Genomic DNA, 20,111 nt, shown 5'->3' with positions numbered 1-20,111 from the left:
CTCTGTGAATCAGAAACAATTTTAGGAGCTCTAACTATATATTACATATATTTGCACATATAATTGTGTATATATATATATCCTTAAAGTGTATGTGTGTGTATGCCTGACCTCACCCCTAGAGCTTTAAGTTAATTTTGGCTGGGATGGGAGCCAGGCACTTATTGAAAATAGAGAGACAAAAGTTTCCTGGTGATTCTAATGGGCACCAAGAGTTGAAAGCTACTGCTTTATAAGTTTCATATATATTATTATTTTGTTTATTGCTTATTTTCACCAGTAAAATGTAAATTCCAAAAGTGAAAGGATTTTTTTCCATTCCTTTTTTTAATGGATTTATCTGTACTGCCCTGAATAGTGATAACCACACAGTAGTTGACCAAACAATGTTTGCTGAGTGAATGAAAGAAAGTGATAAGCATAAGATATGGCAGAAGCAGAGAGGTGGAGCAGTTGTCTGGATTGGGTTAAAGAATGGAAGGGAGAGTCAGCAATCTATCATGAAAGAGAGGAAATGTGAGTTGACCTTTGAAAAGTGAGCAAGAATTACCATTTTGTGAAATGCAAAGATTTGAGATATTGTTGTCTTTTATAATTATAAGTTTATGAGATTTAGGACTGAAGATACTAAGTGGTGAGAGAGAGATAAACAGGGAGGGAAGGGGAGAGATACAGAGACAGAAAGAGAGAAAAAGAGGAAGACTTATAGACTACTAAAGCTTTTAGGGAAACAAGACAATGATTCTGGTGATGGAGAGAAGGGGATAAGCACATCAATGTTGCTCTTACACACCATCCTTTCCTAGAGCCCTCCTAGAATGGCAACCCCATTTCCTGCAACATCACAAATATTGCTATCCTAATTACCTGCTTTGTTTCTTCATAGCCTTTGTCACCTTTTAGCATGTTTCTTCTTAGATATATTTGTTATCTTTCACAAGAATACAACTCTTATGAGGACAAATGTTACATACAAAGTCCTTCCATTTTTAGCTTTTTAAATCTCCAGCTTCATCTCTCATAGCTGCTCCTTTCACATTACACTTCATGTTCACTGTCATTCTTCCCTTTCATCTCTCCCTTCAATCATTTATTCAACATTAAACAACTTTTTATAGAAGACTGTAGAAGATAAGATCTCTTTAAGTTCGTAGAATTCATCAGTCAAGGAGATTAGCCATAGTTCCTATATTGTCTCCTTTATACTAATTATTATTATTGTTGTTGTTGTTATTTTGCAGTACTGGGGACTGGACCCAAGACACTCTGCCACTGAGCTACACTGCAAGCCCTTTTATTTTTATTTTGACATAGGTTCTCAGTAAGTTGCCCAGGATGGCCTTGAAGTTGCAATCTTATTGCTTCAGCCTCTGGAATCACAAGTATTGCAGGTGTGTGCCACTGTATCTGGTACTAATTATTATTACATTATAATTCCACTAGTTGTTTATGTATTTGTTCCCTGACCCCACTGAGTAGAGGGCCTTAAAATTTTGTTCTGTATCCTTACTTCTTTGTATGGGCAGCAACAGGAACACAACCTTGAATTGAGAGGGTGTTCAAAATATGTTGATGGAATGAAAAGAATGTCAGTCACATTACTAATAACAATGCCAGCAAAAATATTAATAAAATATTAATAAAAACAAAAATATTAATAAAAACACCAGCAAAAATAAGTACCCAATTCTAGTCCTTATTATTGTCCTGACTACATTTTGGTCGTTTATTCATTTAACAAACATTGATGAACACCTTTTTTATGCTAGGCATTGTGTGTGTGTGTGTGTGTGTGTGTGTGTGTGTGTGTTACCAAAGACTGAACCCAGGTGTGCTTAACCAGGAGCCACATCCCCAGCCCTTTTTTAAAATATATTTTATTCAGAGACAGGGTCTCCCTAAGTTGCTTAGAGCCTTGCTAAATTGCTGAGGCTGGCTTTGAACTTGCAATTCTCCTGTCTCAGCCTCCTGAGCTGCTGGGATTACATGCCTGGCTATGCTAGTCTTTATATGTTTAAATGTCACCTTTAGTCCCCTAGGCTATGGGCTCCTAGTGCAGTGCTTCTGGGTGTAGTATATTGTTTGGGACATGCTAGGTGTTCAATATGTGTTTGTGGACTGACTGAAAATAACGAAAAGAGAACACCAGTATAGATTTTGGGCCCCAAAGTGCTTTTTAGTGGCAGTAATTAACTCATTATTGAGTTTTTCTGAAATTCTTCAGAGTAAGGATTATGCTTATTATGGAAGCATTTTTTTCAGTTGTTATTTTCTTTCTTGGGGAGTAGTATGTATACAGGAGTGTTTTCTAAATAAGCCCACTTTATTTATTTAGCGATTTGAATATGGTATCTAGTTCTCTGGAACAATTTCCAAGACAAACATGATTCAGCTTAATTTTTTTAAAAGCTTGAAGTCAAGGTATGCCATTAATGAACCTTTTTTTTTTTTTTAACCCTGAAATGTATGCTGGAAAAACAGTAGAGCAGTATGGTGAATATATATCTAGGTGCCTGAATAAAGGGACTGGGTGGTGGGAGCTGTTTCTAAGGGGAGTGCAGATGAGGTGACAAAGTATACATATTAGGTTTGGCAGAGATACCGCAGTTCCTGGGATGACTAGAGCTAGGATTTTTAAAATTACTAATGAATTCCCTCTCCTAGCCAGTTTCCATCACTATCCAGGTTTCGATGTGGTGAGGGAGCCAATGAAATAAAGCATCCCAGAGCTTGCTAGAGAGGCACAGGAAGTTGCCAGGAGTGAAAGAGGGGGTGTGAACTGCAAATGCTAAAGCTTCCGCCTAACAAAAGAGGATAGCATTTCCGGTCACGCCATCGTCGCTGCCTTCTTCGTCAAGGTGAGTGTCAAAAAGGAGACTGGTTAATTCCTCATAGATGTATTCCGTACACTCCAGGGAAGCGTTCCTTCTTGTCTTAACATGGGATGGAAAGAATGAGAATTCATCCCCAAAGTACATTGTCCGCAGGATGCTTCTGACCACTGTGGTTCTAATAGCCGCATAGTCTATCCTCCTCCGGAGGTGCGAGGCGCGCAGCCACTCCCTCTCCTGACTCTTGTGGTCCTTTTATCCTCCTGACCCCTGATCAAGCCTCACCTCTCCTCTTTTTTTCCCGGATCAACTCCGATCTTTTTGAACCTGGACTATTCCCTCTGCCATAGCACTTCTTCCAATCACTACCACCTTTCACCCCTCACCCTTTTAGCCTCCGACATTTTGCAAGCCCCATTTCCCCGCTTATTCTTCCTTCTTTCCCCTTCCATCTCCTTATATTTTACATCCTTTCCCGGCTTTTAATCTTTCCTGCTCCCTCCTGCAGAGGCCAGTGAATTATACATTTTTTTCCCCCAAAGCAGGTGTGACTTGAAGGTCAACGCTATTTTTGGTCCTTTTAAAAAATAAGCAAAGAAGCAGAAATCTTAGACACATAAGAGGCATAGGGCCATGTCCCAATTATGTCTTTTTATTATTATTTTATTATTATTATTACTCTAAACAATATTGTACATCGTTTAGTTGCACTGGTTTCAGTCCCCTACTCATGGCATTTTTTTAATGTTGGCATAGAATCTTTAAGTCTTATGGAGGCAAATAGTGGATTTTGCCTATAATCTGGGGTCACCTTCAGGGGGTGAAAGCTTTCCAACCCTTATAAAGCCTCTGTTAGTGGAGAATGGTTGGCAGGAACGACATCAATTAAAAATATGTTACTTCATACAAGTGCAAGCTTGTTATGCAAATCCTTTTCTGGGCACTGGTAATATTGAACATCAAGCCAGTTTATTTTTCAGGCAAAGGTGTTTCTTTAAGAGCTTTTCAAGTACTATATAATCTACTTGTAATGTGGATGTTGTATTTTTTTCATATGTTGCAATGTGGAATTATTGTTCTACTCCATAAGTTATCATGTGAAGTATATCTTGTGAGAACATTAGTTAGAAATCATTAGTAATCACAATTTATTTTATTTTTATTTTAAGTTGTTTTTGGTTCTGGGGATTGAGCCCAGGGGTTCTTCTTTTAAAAATATTTATTTTGGGCTGGGGATGTGGCTCAAGCGGTAGCGCGCTCGCCTAGCATGCGTGCGGCCCGGGTTCGATCCCCAGCAGCACCACATACTAACAATGATGTTGTGTCCGCCGAGAATTAAGAAAAAATAAATAAATGTTAAAATTCTCTCTCTCTCTCTCTGTGCCCCCCTCTCTCTCACTCTCTCTTTAAAAAAAAATATTTATTTTTTGATTGTAGTTGCACACAATACCTTTATTTTATTTATCTTTATGTGGGCCTGAGGATCGAACCCAGGACCTTGCACTCTACCACTGAGCCACAATCCCAGCCCCGCCCCAGGGGTTCTTTACCAATAAGTTACATCACCTGTCCTTTTTTCTAACCCTTATTTTATTTGTTTATGTTTATGTGGTGCCGGGGATCGAACCCAGTGCCTCACACATGCTAGGCAAGTGCTCTACCACCGAGCCACAACTCTGGCCCCCCATCACCTGTCCTTTTTATTTTTATTTATTTATTTATTTTTAATTTTTTGAGATAGGATTTCACTGAGTTGCTGAGAGTCTTGCTGGATGGCTGAGGCTGGGTTCAAACTTGCCATTCTCCTGCCTCAGTTTCCCAAGTTACTGGGATTACAGGTATGCACCCAGCATTACTTCTTTTCTTTGCCAGATAATCATTAAAATTATAGTGAGGATCATGGTATTTCAGGCTCTAAAGAGACATTTAACCAAAGTTCTCCTTGAAAAAGCAATTTTATATTATCTCCTCCTCCTGTAACTAGCATATTATGCTTGCCAAAATAAGGGGTAATTCTCTTTTCTAGGCTAGGTGTAATTTTCAGTTCTTTCAGAATGAACACTGAGGCAAGAGACTTAATGACACCAAAGCACTTAGAAATTTTTCAAAAGGTATTGTTGATGTGTCTTTATTCTCTGTTCAAATCATTATTGCACAGCATTTAGGTATATCATACTGGTTTCAACCCACTGTGCATCCATCAGTCCATTCATTCATTCAATTCATTTAACAATAGAATAACTTCTATGTGCCAGGCAGTGTTTCAAGCACAGGGGTTCTTTACAACTAAGTTACATCACCCGTCCTTTTTTTCAACCTTTATTTTATTTATTTGTTTATTTTTATGTGGTGTTGGGGATCGAACCCAGTGCCTCATGCATGCTAGGCAAGTGCTCTACCCTACAACCACAACAAGAGCCCACAACAACCCTACAACAAGAGCTATAACCCCGGCCCCCCATCACCTGTCTTTTTTATTTTGGGGACAGAATTTCACTGAGTTAGGAAAGGAAGTAGAAAAAGTTCAGAATATAAAATATCCCCAGACACAGTGGACCACGCCTGTAATCCGAGCAACTCTGGGGGCTGAGGCAGGAGGATCACGATCAGAAATCACGATTTGGAAAACAACACAAAGAACAACAACAACAAAACAAGTCTTTTTTTTTTTTTTTTTGCCGGGCATGGTGGTGCATGCCTATAATCCCACAGCTCAGGAGGCTGACACAGGAGGATCAGGAGTTCAAAGTCAGCCCCAGCAACTGTGAGGCGCTAGTGACTCATTGAGACCCCGTCTCTAACAAAATACAAAAATTGGGCTGGGGATGTGGCTCAGTGGTTGAGTGCCCCTGAGTTCAATCCCTGGTAACCCCTCCCCTCCGCCCAAAAAAACCCCCAAGTCTTTTAGACGGTAGTTAGGAGATGGCCAGTAAATGAACGTATATATAATACATATAATAATAGACTGTGATGGAAAAGGGCTATATTATATTAGACAGGATCGTCAGAAAGGCCTCTGTGACATTTGAGTGGAGAGCTGAAGAAAGTGAGGGCACACACTATGCAGATATTAGTGGGAAAACAGAATATATCTATGTCATGATATTTATGTCTGCATTTGTTGTTTATTCGGCTTCCTACATCCCCTCCTCAAGCCCCTTTGTCTCTCAGTGGTCACTATTTTGCGTAGCATGAATCTGAAAGTGCATACTGAAATAACCTGATCTATGCACATAAATTCCCCATATTCTATTCTCCTGGCTAGCTTCTTGCTATCATTTAGGCGAATTGTCCATTTCCAGCCCCTGTAGGAAGTCATATCTGTATCTCCATGCTTATTTCATTGTTTGTTGCTGGTGCATTGCGTGCTATTCTACAGCATATTTACTTATCTCTCTCACTTCTCTGATCACTGTATTCATAATATTTTGCTCATAAATATTTAGTAAGGTAAAATAAGATACAGTTTCTCCTCTAATATTCACAACCACCCTCTGAGGTTAGTATTATGTCATTTTACTGATGGTAAAACCAGGATTCAAAGGTTTATAGTTTTTACTAAACTGTGAGGCAGTTCATGGAGGCAAGTGTGTCAAGGCAGTCCTGGTTTGTTTTTTTCTTTCTCTATGTTTATTAATGAGAAATAGAAAATATGCAGAATGTTTTATTTTATTGGACATAATCTGGGTATGGAAGTTTCATTTTTTATTAGTTTTCTTTCCTAAGTCAGATTATATCAGGTTCTGGTCTAATTCCCTAGTTATAATTATTAAGAGCTGAGAGGCATGATTAGTCTTTTTACTTGAACGTTTTTCAATACAAATTTAAAACATCAGAAGTAAAAAGAAGAGTGCAATGGATACTTTATATATTTTTCTCTTTTTTGGTATGGGGATGAACCCAAGGGCACTTAACTACTGAGCCACATCCCCAGCCTTTTTATTTTTTATTTACATATAGGGTCTCACTAAATTGCTTAGGGCCTTGCTGAGTTGCTGAGGATGGTATTGAAATCCTGAGCCTCCTGCCTTAGCCTCCTGAGTTGCTGGGATTACAGGCGTGTGCCACTGTGCCTGGGAATACTTTTATATTCTGAATTTAGATTTAACAATTGTTAACCTTTGCCATGTTAGCTCATATGTGTTCACTCTCTCTTTTCACTCATCTATTTTAAGAAATCCATTTTGCCTGAAGTATTTGGGACTTTCTGGTATTATTTTTAAGTAAACATAAATACATGCAAAAAAGAACATTTATTGTAAGTGTACAGCTCAAGGCATTTTCACAAAGTGAACACACCTGTATAATTAAGCATTGAGATCATGAAATAGAACATGATCAGTTTCTGAAAGACCTTGCCTATATCCCCTACCTGTCACAATTGAACACCAAATTAATCCCAATTCTGGCTCCTATCATTGTAAAATGATTTGGCTTTCTTTGGAACTTTATATAAACAGTTAGTACATTTTTTTTGTGTGTGTTTAGATTCTTTGAGGTTTAAGATTTTCTTGTTGAGGCAGGCATAGTGATGTGGCCTATATATCCTAGCTACTACTTGGGAGGCTGAGGCAGAAGAATCACACATTGTTTGAGGCCACCCTCAGCAACTTATTGAGACCCTGTCTCAAAATAAACATTTTTTTTTGTACTGAGGATTGAAGTCATGGGCATTCAACCACTGAGCCACATCCCCAGCCCTATTTTATATTTTATTTAGAGACAGGGTTTTACTTAGTTGCTTAGTGCCTTGCTTTTGCTAAGGCTGGCTTTAAACTCAAAATCCTCCTGCTTTAGCCTTGTGAGCCACTGGAATTACAGATGTGTGCCACTATACAAGGCTCTCAAACATTTTAAAGAAAGGCAGGGCTATGAATGTGACTCAGTGGTATTTGCCTAGAGTGTGCAGGATCCTGGGTTCAATCCTCAGTACCAAAAAATTTTAAATGCATTTCTTTGTTATTTCATGTTATTTGGTGTAGTAATAATTCCTTTATTTTCATTGCCATATGGGATCATATTAAAGAATATACCACAAGATAGTTAACGCTTTCATTATAGATGGATATTGTGATTGTTTCCATTTTTAGCCTACAAATTGTACTTGTGAAGATTCTAATACTTGTCTGTGGTGATTTGTTGTCACGTTTCAGTTTGGTATATATCTCAAAGTAGAATTGCGGAAACAGGTTATATATATGCATGGGTTTAGTAGATACTGTCGTCCAGTTTTCTAAAGTGATTACATGAAAACATAATACTCCTAAAAGAAATTTTTAAGAGTTCAAGTTGCTCTAGAATATTTCCATCAGTTGTCATTGCCTTTTTAATGAAAAAAGTTGCCAATTTAGTGGTTACAATTGTTATCTCACTGTGGTTCTCCTTTACATTTTTCTGGTTATGGATGTGCACCTTCCATTTAGGTTTGTTAGTCATTTGGGTATTTTTATGAGGTTCCTGTTCACGTCTTGATTACTTCTTTGGGAATATCTTTTGTATTGGTTTGTGTTGTATTATATTCAAAATGTGAATATTGTGTGGAATATATGTGCTGAAAATCTCAATGGCCTGCATTTTCAGCTTCAATAATGTTTTAATTAACATAATATATCAAATTTAATGTTGAGTTCATTATATTTATTATTTTTTCTCTTAATGGTTGGTGCTTCTTTGTCCTGGTTAAGAAATATTTGCCTTTCCCAAGGTCATTAAGATATTTTTCTATATTATGTTATTGTTTAATCTCTCATATGTATATTTACAATCCATCTGTGACTGATTTTTGTATGTTATCTGTATGGTTATGAGTAAAGGCCCAGTTTGATTGTTGAAATGGACATGAAGTCAACTCCTAAACACTTATTGAAAAGATCATTCTTTCCCTTATGTAGTGTTACCTTTTTCATAGATCAGATTATTGAGTTATATACATGGGTTTGGTTCTAGGTTCTGTTCATTTTGGTTTGTCTATTCCTGTATGAATACCATTGCCTTAATTAATGTAACTTTACAATATATCTTATATGTAGTCATATAAGTCCCATACTTCAATAATGTCTTGGTTGTTGGCATACGCCTCTAATCCCAGCGGCTCAGGAGGCTAAGACAGGAGGATCGCAGGTTCAAAGCCAACCTCATCAACAGTGAGGTGCTAAGCAACTCAGTGAGACTCTGTCTATAAATAAAATACAAAAAGGGCTGGGGATGTGGCTTGGTGGTTGAGTGCCCCTGAGTTCAATTCCCTGTAACTAACTAAAAAACAAACAAAAACAATTGCCTTGGTTATTCTTGGTCTTTTGAATTTCCATATATATTTTAGAATTAGCTTGTTTGTTTCCACACAAAAAAAATTTCCTGATGTTTTGATTTAAGGTACCACTTAATAGATCAATTTGGGGAGCATACATCATGACACTTCACCCTTAAATATTCCAGCATTCATCTCCTAATGTTTAGGAACATTTTGTAAATAATTACCATTGTCTCACCAAGGAAAATTAACAGTCATCCCCTAACATCTGTTCAGATTTCTTTTTCTCCAGTAGCTGTTATAACTAGATAAATATACTGTGGGGTTTTTTTGAGATTTATTGGTGCTGCTTTCTCTAGTTTTTTGAATATGGGAAAATTTACATATTAAATTGAAATCATTGTTTCCTCTGCTTAAACAGTGCAATCATTGGTTAGTAGAATCCCATTCACATTGGCCGCTGTGTCTCTCCCCTATTCTTTTTTTTTAATATTTATTTTTTAGTTTTAGGTGGATACTATATCTGTATTTTATTTTTATGTGGTGCTAAGGATCCAACCCAGTGCCTCATGCATGGTAGGTGAGCACTCTACCACTGAGCCACAACCCCAGCCCCTCTACCCCATTCTTCCTCCCTCTTTCTTTTCCTTTCCTTCCCTTCCATGCTGGGGATTCAGCCTGGGCCTTGCACATTCTAAGTGCTGTACTGCTGAGCTACTCCTCCAGCCCTGTCTTTTTTCTTTGATTATATAAGCTTTCAAATATATTCAAGCTAGGAAATAGTAAAATAAACATGCACATATTCATTTCTCCTGCTTCAACAATTAATACCATTTTGCCAATTTTGTTTTCTCTAGTCTCCTCACTCCCCCACATCCCAGATGTCATATCATTACACGGGTAAATAACTCACTATGTGTTCTTTACTCAGGTACATTAAGTGAACACCAAGACTATGATAATAATAAAATTAACAGTAATTCCTTATACCATCTAATACTAAGTCTATATTCAGATTTCTGACTAAAGATGTCTTTTTTTGTGTGGTGCTGAGGATTGAGCTCAGGGCCTGGTGCATGCAGAAGCAAGCACTATACCAACTGAGCTATATCCCCAGCCCCTTAAAGATATCTTTTTTTTTAATATTTATTTTTTGGTTATAGGTGGACACAATATCTTTATTTTATTTTTATGTGGTACTGAGGATCGAACCCAGTGCATCACGCATTCTAGGCATGTGCTCTACCTCTGAGCCACAACCCCAGCCCTCTTAAAGATGTCTTTTTACAGTAGCTTTGTTAGATCAGTATCCAAACACTGGATATTTTTTTCTCTCTCAAGTTTGTTTTCCTATAAAGCCCCTTCATAGCTCCCCTTTTAAAAATACCATTGATTATTTAAAGAAACTAAGTCGTTATTATTACAGATTATCTCATATTCTGAATATAAGTGATTGCTTTCTCAAAGTAGCTTTTCCTTCTCATCCCTACATTTTCTGTTCTTTAGCATTTACAGCTAGAGGCTTGATTAGATTCAGTTTTAGTATTGTTTAAGGGAAATCTTTTCAGGCAGTTCGGTGAATTTGCTGTTGCATTTTAACTGATGCTAGAATTGATTTGTTATTTCAGATGTTATCAGCTTTATCCCTCGTGTAGCTTTTCCTACCCATATTTCTCCAATAGTGTGTGTGTGTGTGTGTGTGTGTGTGTGTGTGTGTGTGTGTGTGTGTATGTGTATACCAAGGATTGAACTGAGGGGCACTCAACCACTGAACCATATCCCCAGCCCTATTTTGTATTTTATTTAGAGACAGGGTATCACTGAGTTGCTTAGCACCTCACTAAATTGCTAAGGCTGGCTTTGAACTTGGGATCCTTCTGCCTCAGCCTCTTGAGCCACTGGGATTACAGATGTATGCCCGGCTCTCCAATACATTTTTAGCAGACATTGATAATTGGCCTAAATCAATTGTTTCAGTAGTGGCTGAAAATTAATCATGTCTAATTCTTTGAATATTTGTTCATTATTAACTAGAATTATTTTATAAGGAAAATCTTTCCTTCATGGGGTGTTTTCACTTTGGTTTTTCTTTTGTTTGTTTTATTGGTACTAGAGATTGAACTCAGGGGTGCTTAAATATTAAGTCACATCCTCAGCCCTGTTTATCTATTTTTTGGGAGGACAGGGTCTTATGAAGTTGCGCAGAGCCTCAAAATTTCAATTCTTTGGGCTGGGGTTGTGGCTCAGTGGTGGAGTGCTTGCTTAACATGCATGAGGCACTGAGTTCAATCTTTAGCACAACATATACATAAATTTTAAAAGGTCCATTAACAACTAACAAATTTTTATTTTAAACTTGGAATCCTCCTGCCTCAGCCTCCCAAGTCTCTGGGATTACAAGTGTGTGCCACCATATCCAGCTTTCACCAGTTGTTTTGTATGCTGAAATATATTTCATAAAAGAGAGTTGGGATAAATGCTGTTACTTTTTATGTTTTTGGAGTGATGAGTTGGTTTCTTTGTTCTTCTATAGTTTTCTTTCTCTTCTTTCTTCTTTCCTGCTATACCAGAGATTGAGCCACTTGGGGGTGCTCTACCACTGAGCTATATCCCTGGATCCACAGTTCTTTTTATTTTTTATTTTGAGACAAGTCTCACTAAATTACCCAGGATGGCCTCGAATTTGCAATCCTTCTGCCTCAGCCTACTGAGTAGCTGGTATTACAGGCATGTGCCAGTGTGTTAGGCTTATCAATTTCTTTATTATAATTAGGAATACATGAGTTTTATGCATTTTAAGTGTAAGAAATCCATTGTGGTTATGATAAATTAGCAACTCTTTTGTTTGGCACCTGTGTCCTTTTCACATAATCTCATTTGTCCTTGTTGACTTCCTTGCTTTCTGAAATAAGATATTTTAGACTTTGGCTGGGTTGTAGCTCAGTGGTAGAGCACTTGCCTAGCATGTGTGAGGCACTGGGTTCGATCCTCAGCACCACACACAAATGAATAAATAAAGTAAATGTCTATCAAAAACTAAAAAAAAATTTTAAAAAGATATTTTAAACTCATCATGTGCATTCCTCATCCCAACCCTAGAGTCAGCCAGTTTGCAAGGAACCATATGTTTTTACAGTAGACATTGTCATTTAGAAACTAAGATGCAAGTACTCAGAGGATTATTATTTTTTCAAAGAGAGAGAGAGAGAGAGAGAGAGAGAGAGAGAGAGAGAGAATTTTTTAATATTTATTTTTTAGTTTTCAGTGGACACAACATCTTTATTTTATTTTTATGGGGTGCTGAGGATCGAACCCAGCGCCCCGTGCATGCCAGGCGAGCACGCTACCGCTTGAGCGACATCGCCAGCCTCTATTATTGTTTTTTAATCGTGTTACCTGGCCTTTTTGTTGTGCCCTTTTCTCTGCTATTTCAAATGTATTTGAAGGGCTCTTCTATTGTTCCATTGAAAGTTAGCTAAACATAGCCATTTATTCAGCAAAAATTTATACAACACTTACTACCATGTATATGCTGGGTAAAAGAGATGTAACTGGTATCCTGCATTTGAAGAAGACTCATTATAGTGTGGATGTGCATAAATAGACAATATCTAAAGAGTGAATGGTATTATATTGGGCAGAGACAAATGAAGTGGCAGGCAATCAGAGCACAGAGAGGCATCCAAAAATGCTTTGGAAAGGGGAGATAATGCTTGATATTGGATAAGTGGAGGAGGTATGAAAGTGGAGGAACTCTGAAGGGTGTTCCAATCAGAGAAAAGAGTAGGAAATCTCTTGATATAGTCAAGGAAGGCGGAGCTGGGATTGAGGCACAGAGGTAGAGTGCTTGCTTAGCATGTGTGAGGGCACTGGGGTCTATCCTCAGCACCACTTAAAAATAAAATAAAGGTATTGTGTTCACTTACAACTAAAAAATAAATATTTAAAAAAATAGCCAAGGAAGGCATATATGCAGGTTTATAACTGGAACATAATTGTATGAGTTTTTCAATTTTCAGAAAATTAACAAAATAATTTACGATAGATATGAAGATGCGAAATATTTTATATATGAATTACTGATTTTTATTTTCAAACAAGTAGTGAAATAGTAAATCTAAAATTAAGATTAGTATTTAATGTATTTTTTGAACCTGACTGTATCTTTCAGTTACTTACTTAATTTATTTATTGTAATTTGTTATACATGATAGCAGAATGCATTTTGATTCATAGTACACAAATGGAGCACAGTTTTTCATTTCTCTGGTTGTACATGAACTAGAGGCACACCATTCGTGTCATCATACATGTCCCTAGGGTAATGATGTTCTACTCCATGCCCCTTCTTTTCCTCTCCCTCCCCTTTGCCCATTCCAAAGTTCCTCCATTCCTCCCCCATGCTCACCTCCCATTATGGATCAACATTCATTTATCAGAAAAAAAAATTGGCCTTTGTCGTTTTGTTCTGGGGCTTGAACCCAGGGGTACTTAAAATCTCCAAACTACATCCCCAGCACTTTATTTATTTATTTATTTTGTCTGTTAATATTGAGTCTGAATTTTCAAGATACAACCTTGAAAACAGTGCCATATTTATTGTGGTTCTTCACTTATTTTTTTCATCCTGTTTGTATCAACCTGAGACAGAGTCTTTCTAAGTTGCTTAGGGCCTCTCTATGTTGTGGAGGTTGTCCTCAAACACTTGATCCTTCTACCTAAGCCTCCTGAGCTGCTGGAATTATAAGCATGTACCACCACACCTGGCTCAGTTATTTTAATAATATTAAAACATACTTAAGCCGGGCATGGTAGTGCAGGCCTGTAAGAGGCTGAGGCAGGAGGATCTTGAGTTCAAAGCCAGCCTCAGCAAAAGTGAGGCACTAAGCAACTCAGTGAGACCCTGTCTCTAAAAATACAAAATAATGCCTGGGATGAGGCTCAGTGGTTGAGTGTCCCTGAGTTCAGACCCTGGTAACCTCCCCCACCCCTGGGAAAAAACATACTTAAAATTGGTTGGTGCTTATTTTATGCTTTATCTCACTGTTTCTTTACTTTTATTATTTTTCCTTTGTCTATTAATATTGAGTCTGAATTTTCAAGATACAACCTTGAAAACAGTGCCATATTTATTGTGGTTCTTCACTTATTTTTTTCATCCTGTTTGTATCAACCTGCATTATACCCTGACCACAGCTCCTTGCATACTCAAAAGACAAAGCTATTCCAGAAAACAGTCATCTTTATTACCAATTGGACATTTACAGTAACTCTCTTATGTCTTAAGTTATGTTGTAATGTGTGCTGTTTCACATGTGGAACCAATTGAGGGTGTCTATCTGACAGATAATGCTTGAATAGAGTGCTATAGACAGGTTTGTGACATACCAGTGTACTGTTGGTTTACTAGTTGGGAATTTGGGGACCAGGGTTGTGGGAGAATCAGTAGGCTTGGAAGAGAACCACATTTTACTTGTGACCAGGAGGTGAAATGCATATTCTTTAAATTAGTGAAGGATATAGGCAGGCTTGTTTTTCAAGAACGAGGATTCTAGAAGTCACAAAGAAAAGTTTCCAGGTGGGAATGAGAGCAGTGAAATTGTAAAGTAAAGGGGAATAAAATGCCTTGTCCCATGGTTTGTCCCCCAGGGGTTTGTGTGTTGGAGGCTTGATCCTCAGTAGGGAAATGGTGGGGGGTGGTGCAACTTTTTTGGGGGAAGGTACTGGGGACTAAATTCAGGGGCACTTGACCACTGAGCCACATCCCCAGCCCTATTTTGCATTTTATTTAGAGATAAGGACTCACTGAATTGCTTAGTGCCTTACTTTTGCTGAGGCTGGCTTTGAACTTGCAATTTTCCTGCCTCAGCCTCCCCAGCCACTGGGAGTACAGGTGTTCACCAGGTGCGGTAGTGAACCTTTAATAGTTGAGGCTAGTGGAAAGTGGTTAGGTCATTGGGGGTGCTGCCCTCAGAAGGGATTAACGGAGTTCTCATGGGACCTTAGTTAGTTACTATGAGAGTGAATTATAAAAGAGCAAGAATGCTCTTTTAATAATCCTCCCTGGCTTGCTGGCTTGCCATATGATCTCTTCCTCTTTCAAATGCTCCTACCATGATGCTATCTTCTGTAATGTGGGTCCTCATCAGAGCCTGAGTCAATGGAGATACTTGACTTTGAGCCTCCAAAACTATGAGCTAAATAGACTTTTTATTTATAAGGTATGCAGCCCCTGGTATTTTCTTATAGCAGTGGAAAACAATATAGCTTGCTACTTTTCATTTCCTCTATTTGTCTTCTTGATATCAGAAAAATATTTTTCTAGAGTTTACAAAGGAACAAGTTAGAGAAGATGAGCAGGGAACATGTATGTGGTCTGAGAATGTCAGAATGGTAGAAAACTAGTGAAAAGTAGATATTGATTGGAAGCCTTAAGAAAGAACCATTACCATTAATTAATCATTTAAGTAAAAATGTACTTATCTAGACTCTGATAAGGATGTAGAGTTGTATTAAATTTATTTTCCAGTGAGTCTGATGGGTGAAATAGATACAGATATTGCAGTAGGAAGTACTATGGAGGAGAGATCAGGGTGTGTTGCGAGCAACAGAAATATGGAGGAATGTCTTCTAACTTGTCCTGGGGACTCGAGAAAACTTTCTGAAAGAGACCTTGTTAAGAACTGAATTTTGACATAAAGCTAACTGTTCACCTGGCAATGAATAAGAATCCTCTGAGTGGGAACAGAGAGCAAGTGGTCATTTAGACCACGGAGAGTTGCATATTGGGGTATACCATCTGGCCTTGAGCCAGGGAAGTACCAAAATTAATGGGTAACTGAGATACCAGTTCATGGTCTTGTAGAGCTTGGGAAAGAAGGAAAAGAAAGAGTTTAAAAAATGGTTAAATTTATGCTCTAATATTTAACACTTTAGCCCTCAAAGAAGAGTAGCCTCTTCCATTTTACACAGTATGCCATGAAATTATCCAAGAATGATGAAGGTGATATTATGGAAGCAAGGAGGAGGAGAAATGTTGTCTAACTGCAGTGTGCTGGTGGTAAGGAGGTTTTTGTATGGAGATAGCATCTATGCTAGGTATTGAAAGATAGTCTAAGTTAATAAAGAATGGTGAGAGAGTTAGTCAGTGTGTAAGGTCATGGAGGGTCTTTTTTATGCTAACAAGCTGAAAATTAATGAGGAAGGATTTAAATAGGAAAATGTCATGAACTGCATATCATTTTCGAAAAATTACCATGAATTGGAATTGAAAAGTCCCATTGAGCAAAGTTACATATTTCATATGTATGAAACAGTTTCTGCAGATTGTGCTCAACACTGTGTTACTTTTTTTTTTTTTGTACTGAAGTTTAAACCCAGGGACGCTTTACCACTTGGTTTCATCCCCAGCTTTTTAAAAAATTCTATTTATTTATTTGTTTTTCAATCTGTTCTTTTAAAATATATATGACAGTAGAGTATATTTTGATATATTATACATACGTGGAGTGTAACTTACTCTAATTAGGATCCCATTCTTGTGGTTGTACATGATGTGGACTTTCACTAGTGGTACCCAGCTCTTTTTATTTATTTTTTACTTTATTTATTTATTTTTTTGAGACAGGGTCTCACTGAGTTGCTGAGTTAGCTCTTGCTAAATTGCTGAGGCTGGCCTCAAACTTGTTATTTCCCTCCCTCAACCTCCCCAATCTTGCCTTTGAAAATACTGTCTGTTTCTCACACAAGCCTGTAAGTTAGGTAATACCATTACTTGTAGGTCAGTAATTAGAATTTCTGAAAAGTAAAGGGTAACATTGTAAAGATAATTTTGGAGTTAGGTTAAGAAGTGTGATTTTCTAAATTGTTCCTCCAGCCATTTCAGAAACTGTAGATAAGGAACTGGAGGCAGGGTGGTCAGGGTTCTGGGTTCTGTGCTTGTACATCAAAAGAATTGCTGTTTTATCTCATTTACTTCATGAACCTTTGGATAAGGCTTTGTTTGAAAAAGAGGCACTGCATCTTTGAAAATGGGTTAGAATAGGGAAAAAGTGTACTTCATGGCATTGGGGATAGACAAATGTATATTAATTTGATTTAGTAAGATGTAGTAGATGACTAAATATGGAGGTAAGGGAGGAATTTAGGGTGCTGCTATGTTTGTTTTTGGCTTTGATGACTCAGTAGATGTGGTGCCATTTACTGGAGACAATAGCAGAAGAGAAGATGGGACAGGGAATTCATGTTCACTTTTGTGTGTTTGTAGGATAATCAGGCAGATGTATCTGGTTGTCAATTAGTTATATTGTTCGTGGCTTAAAATTTGAGGTGGAGATAAAAATTGGGATTTATTGGTGTTGAAAAAATAATTGAAACCATGGGGGCAAATGAGATTACTTAGAGTAGTGTGGTTCTTTAGAAATAAACTGCGAGTTTCCTTTATTTTTTATTGGTTCTTTTTAGTTATAAGAATATCAGATATTGTAAAAAGAGATTGGTCAAGTTTTTGGCAAAACTTTTGAAACACATGACTAACACGAGACTGATTTTTTTTGACCCAAATGTATTTTCTCTTATCCTCAATAAGTTTCACCCTCATTAAGAAAAAAGAAATACACTATGATGTGAGCCACATAATTTTAAAATAATTCTTTATTTTAGAATAGTTTTAAATTTACAAAAAATTACCAAGATAGTGGAGAGTTCCTTTATGTCTCACACTGTTTTTTCTGTTGTTGATGTCTTTCTTACTTTACTAATGAATATTTGTCACAACTATTGAACCTATGTTAATACATAATCAACAAAAATCCATATTTTATTCAGAATTCCTTTGTTTTTTTCTTCTGAGATTATCACATTATATTGAGTCATCATGTTTCCTTCACCTCTCCTTGATTATGACAGTGTCTCAGACTTTCCTGGTGTCTGATGGCCTTATCAATTTTGAAGTATAATGATCAAGTGTTTGTAGAATGCTCTTCTGTTTGAGTTTTTCTGATATTTTTATTGTGTTTGGAGTAGGGCATGGGTTTTACTTTTTCCTCTTTCCATTCTATATTTTTGGAAGGAAGTTACTATGTATAGTCCAAACTTATGGGATAGGTGTAATGCATCTTTTTGGGGAAGGGGGTGTTTGAAATTCTCCATAGGAGATTTGACTACTGTCCTCCATTTGCCTGTTTGTTTACTCAGTCATTTATATCAGTGTTAACTCATTTATTTTATACTTTGCCTTGGAATCCAATACTACATTATTTAATTTGGTGTTCAGATTGTTCCAGTTTGGGCCATGCCAGCTGTTTCAGATTCACTACTGTGTCTCTTGAAATATTCCCATCATTTCATTGTTTCGGTACTCCTTTACTTTATGAACTACAAGATGCTACAGGCTCATATTTTATATTCCATGCTTCAGTCTTAGAATCAACTATTTCTGTAAAAAGCCCTGATTTCTTTTATTGGAGAATGTTATTCACACCAAGATCTGAGTGTTCGATGTTCTCTTTGCTATCAGCATACATACACTATTAACGGTGTATGTGTTCTATCTTTATGTATTTTAAGCTAAACATGAATTCATACTGATGTGTTTGGTTCTAACCCAGTACCATGAACATGGTTTATTATAGCCTTCTCTTGCTTGTCTGTAACCTCCCATTCTAGTGATAAACCTAGCTCCCTATTTACTTATTTGTTCTGTCCCAGTGTACATATAAACTAGTTTCAGAATTCTTAATATCTCAATGAAAAATAACTTTATCGATTAGAGGACAGTATGCCTGTCTTAGTCTCACTGTTTTTACTTGTTTCCAAAGTTACATCATTGTTTGGAATGTCCCCTACACCCTTCAGGAAGTTCTGACATACAGTTGTAATACAGTGAATTTTTTTTTTTTTTGGTTACAGTTTGTATTCCATCCTGAGATTACCTGAGCTCCCAAATGACTTTTAAAAATTTTACATATATTATGATTCACTCTGTACTATAAAGTTCTGTGAGTTTTGACAAATGGATAGCAACATACACCACTATAGGGTCATTCAGGTAGTTTCACCTCCCTAAAGAAAAAAAAAACACTTTTGCATTTCATTTAGTCTATCTCCTGCCTCTCCAAGTTCTTGGTAAATGCTGTTGACTTTATTGTGTTGATTTTGAAAAGTGCCATACAATTGGAATCATGCAGTATGTATTATTTTCAGACTGTCTCATTAACTTAGAATATACACTCATGTTATTATATGGGTTAACAGCTCATTACTTTTTATCATGCTTTTGTGTTGTTGTATTACATTTCTACATGTTTAGGCCCAACAATTCTATAGATATTGTTTTATACCATTGCTTTTTAAATATGTTACAAGAAGAGAAGAAATAAATAATTATCCTTTTAAAAAATTTACCTCCATAATTGCCTTTACCATTTCTCTTGATGTGTGTGTGTGTGTGTGTGTGTGTGTGTGTGTGTGTGTGTATTCTATGGAATCACCTCCTTTCAGCCTGAAGAACTTCTTTTTTAATATTTATTTTTTAGTTGTAGTTGGACACAATATCTTTATTTGTTTTTATGTGGTGCTGAAGATTGCACTCAGGGCCTCACACATGCCAGGCGAGCACTCTACTGCTGAACCACAACCCCAGCCCAAGAACTATTTTAAAATATTTCTTGCAAGGCAGGTCTATCTGGTAGCAACAAATTTTCCCAGTTTTTATTTTTCTGGGAATTTTTTTTTCTGCCACATGTTTTATTTTCTGCTAGCAATTCTATTTTTTAATTATTTTTTAGTTGTAGTTGGACACAATAACTTCATTCTATTTTATTTATTTTTATGTGGTGCTGAGGATCGAACCCAGGGCCTCGCATGCACTAGGAAACGCTCTACTGCTGAGCCACAACCCGAGCCCCGCAATTCTGCTTTTAAATTTAGATATAATGCACATAAAAAACATTTTAAGGCATAAAATTCAGTGATTTTTAGTATACTCACAAAGTTTTGCAGCCATTATATCTAATTCCTGGACATTTTCA

General features: G+C 37.0%; 1 protein-coding gene across 1 annotated transcript in view; it reads left to right on the top strand.

Annotated features, from left to right (window-relative positions):
* The first annotated feature begins 2,766 nt into the window (after positions 1–2,766).
* Positions 2,767–20,111, top strand: part of Maged1 (MAGE family member D1) — a 106,398-nt gene continuing 89,053 nt past the window's right edge. The window contains exon 1 of the mRNA XM_021721177.3: positions 2,767–2,858. The gene's annotated coding sequence lies outside the window, so the exon portion shown is untranslated. The remainder of the gene's footprint in view (positions 2,859–20,111) is intronic.

The sequence above is a fragment of the Ictidomys tridecemlineatus genome, chromosome X (genome assembly GCF_052094955.1).
Source record: "Ictidomys tridecemlineatus isolate mIctTri1 chromosome X, mIctTri1.hap1, whole genome shotgun sequence".
Lineage (NCBI taxonomy): Eukaryota > Metazoa > Chordata > Mammalia > Rodentia > Sciuridae > Ictidomys > Ictidomys tridecemlineatus.
The sequence above is the reverse complement of the archived record's forward strand: the minus strand, read 5'-3'. Positions and strand labels throughout refer to the sequence as shown.